We start from the raw sequence: 3,649 nt of genomic DNA, 5'->3' as shown, positions 1-3,649 counted from the left end.
AAGGCAACCCTCCTCTACAGAGTAAGTACCAGAACATCCACAGCTACAAAGAAAAAACTTGTCTTGGAAAACTGAAAAGAAATAAAGAAAGAGAAAGGTGGAGAGAGGAGTGAGAGGAAGGGAGAGGGAGGGAGGGAGGCAAGGAGGGAGGGAGAGAGAGAGAGAGAGAAAGAGAGACAGAGAGACAGAGACAGAGACAGAGAGAAACAGAGAGACAGAGACAGAGAGAAACAGAGAGACAGAGACAGAGACAGAGAGAGATGCTCCACCCGACTAGCCTATGCACCAGTTAGTGCTGCGTTTCATTGATTGGCAATTGATGTAAAAAGCCCAGTGAAAATCCACTTTTGCATTAGTCAGGCACTGGCAGAGCCTCCCAGAAGTCAGCTATATTAGGCTCCTGTCAGTAAGCACTTGTTGGCATCCAAAATAGTGTCTGGAATTGGTAATTGTATATGAGATGGATCCCTAGATCAATCACTGGATAGTTACTGGATAGCCTTTCCTTCACTTTCTGCCCAAAACTTTGTCTCTGTACTTCCTACCATGAGTATTTTGATTCCCCTTCTAAGAAGTGCTGAAGTATCTACACTGTGGTTTTCCTTCTTTTTGAGGTTCATGTGGTCTGTGAATTGTATTTTGGGTATTCTGAACTTCTAGGCTAACATCCACGTATCAGTGAGTGCATGCCATGTGTGTTCTTTTGTGATTGGATTATCTCATTCAGGACGATATTTCCTAGTTCCATCCATTTGCCTAAGAACTTCATGAATTCATCCTTTTTAATAGCTGGGTAGTACTCCATTATGTAAATGTATCACTTTTTCTGTATCCATTCCTCTGTTGAAGGACATCTGGGTTCTTTCCAGCTTCTGGCTATTATAAATAAGGGTGCTATGAACATAGTGGAGCATGTGTCCTTATTACATGTTAGAGCATCTTCTGAGTATATGCCCAGAAGTATTATAGCTGGGTCTTCAGGTAGTACTATGTCCAATTTTCTAAGGAACTACTGAACTGATTTCCAGAGTAGTTGAACCAGCTTGCAATCCCACCAGCAATGAAGGAGTGTTCCTCTTTCTTCCCAACATCTTCAGCATCTGCTGTCACCTCAGTTTTGATCTTAGCCATTCTGATTGGAATGAGGTAGAATCTCAGAGTTGTTTTAATTTACATTTCCCTGATGACTAAGGATGTAGAACATTTATTTAGGTGCTTCTCAGCCATTTGGTATTTGTCAGTTGAGAATTCTTTGTTTAGCTCTGTACCCCATTTTTTAACAGGGTTATTTGTTTTTCTGGAAACTCACTCCTTGAGTTCTTTGTATATATTGGATATTAGCCCTCTATCAGATATAAAGTTGGTAAAGATCTTTTCCCACTCTGTTGGTTGCCATTTTGTCCTACTGAACAATGGTTCTTCCCTACTTTCTCCTCTATTAGATTCAGTGTATCTGGCTTTTTGTGTAGGTTCTGGATCCACTTCAACTTGAGCTTTGTATCAGGAGGTAAGAATGGATCAATTTGCATTCTTCTACATGTTAACCCACAGTTGAACAAGCATCATTTGTTGAAAGTGCTGTCTTTTTTCCACTGGATGGTTTTAGCTCCATTGTCAAAGATCAAGTGATCATAGGTGTGTGGATTCATTTCTGGATCTTCAATTCTATTCCATTGATCTACCTTCCTTTCATTGTACCAATACCATGCAGTTTTTATCACAATTGCTCTGTAGTACAGCTTGAGGTCAGGGATGGTGATTCTGCCAGAAGTTCTTCTAGTGTTGAGAATAGTATTGGCTATTCTGGGTTTTTTGTTATTCCAGATGAATTTGGAAATTTTTCATTCTAATTCTGTGAAGAAGTGATTTGAAATTTTGATGGGGATTTCCATTGCTTTTGGCAAGATGGCAATTTTTACTATATAAATCCTACCAATTCATGAGTATGGGAGATCTTTCCATCCTCTGAGATCTTTTTCAATTTCTTTCTTCTGAGGCTTGAAGTTCTTGTCATACAGATCTTCTACTTGCTTAAGTCACACCAAATATTTTATATTATTTGTGACTATTGTGAAAGGTGATGTTTCCCTATTTTTTTTTTGAGCCTGTTTATCCTTTGAGTAGAGGAAGGTCACTGATTTGTTTGAATTAAATTTCTATCAAGCCAATTTGCTAAAGTTGTTTATCAGGTTTAAGAGTTCTCTGAAGGTATATTTTTGGGGGAGGGTCACTTAAGTATACTATCGTATCACCTGCAAATAGTCATATTTCAACTTCTTCCTTTCCAATATGTATCCTTTTGACCTCCTATGTTTTGTACTTGCACTGGCTAGGACATCTTGTACTATATTGAAAAGATTGGGAGAGAGTGTATAGCCTTGAGTAGTCCCAGATTTTAGAGGGATTGCTTCAAGTTTGTCTCCATTTAATATGAGGTTGGCTACTGCTTGGCTGTATACTGTTTCTACTATGTTAGGTATGGGCCTTGAATTGCAGATTTTTCCAAGACTTTTATCACGAAGGGGTGTTGGATTTTTGAAATCCTTTCTCAGCATCTAATGAAATGATCATGAAGTTATTTTCTTTGAGTTTGTATACATAGTGGATCACATTGATGGATTTCCATGTATTGAACCATCCCTGCATCCCTGGGATGAAGCCTACTTGCGCATGATAGACAACGGTTTTGATGTGTTCTTCGATTCGGTTTGTGAGTATTTTATTAAGTATTTTTGCATTGATAATCATAAAGGAAATTGTTCTGAAGTTCTCTTTCTTTGTTGGATCTTTGTGTTTTATGTATCAGAGTAATTGTGGCTTCATAGAACAAATGAGGTGTGTTCCTTCTGTTCCTATTTTGTGGAAAATTTGAGTTGTATTAATATTACATATTCTTTGAAGGTCTGATAGAACTCTGCACTAAATCCATCTGGTGCTGGTCTTTTTGATTGGGAGACTATTAATGACTGCTTCCATTTCTTAAGTGTTATGGGACTCTTTAGATTGTTTATCTGATCTTGATTTAACTTTGGTACCTGGTATCTGTTTAGAGAGTTTTCAATTTCATTTAGATTTTCCAGTTTTGTTGAGTATAGCCTTTTGCAGTAAGATATGATGATTTTTTTGGATTTCCTCAGTTTCTGTTGTTATGTCTCCCTTTTCATTTCTGATTTTGTTGATTTGGATACTGTCTCTGTGTCCTCTGGTTAGTTGGACTAAGGGTTTATCTACCTTGTTGATTTTCTCAAAGAACCAGGTTCTGGTTTGGATGATTCTTTGTATAGTTATTTTTGTTTCTACATGGTTGCTTTCACCCTGAGTTTGATTATATCCTGCCTTCTTTTCCTCTTGGGTCTATTTGCTTCTTCTTGTTCTAGAGCTTTCAGTTCTGCTGCAAGAGCAATTTTCAACTTCATCTGGAACAAAAAAGGAGGATAGTTAAAAATAATCCTGATCAATAATAGAATTTCTGGAGGAATTTCCATCCTGAAGCTATGTTACAGAGCAAGAGTGATAAAACAAAACAAAACAAAACAAAACAAACAAACAAAAAAACAATCAAAAACTCTTCAGGTATTGGTACAGAATCAGACTGGTTGATCAATGGAATTAAATTCATGACCTAGAAATTAACCCACATAGTTACTTG

This window comes from Mastomys coucha, unplaced genomic scaffold (assembly GCF_008632895.1).
Source record: "Mastomys coucha isolate ucsf_1 unplaced genomic scaffold, UCSF_Mcou_1 pScaffold1, whole genome shotgun sequence".
NCBI classification, from domain to species: Eukaryota; Metazoa; Chordata; class Mammalia; order Rodentia; family Muridae; genus Mastomys; species Mastomys coucha.
The sequence above is the reverse complement of the archived record's forward strand: the minus strand, read 5'-3'. Positions refer to the sequence as shown.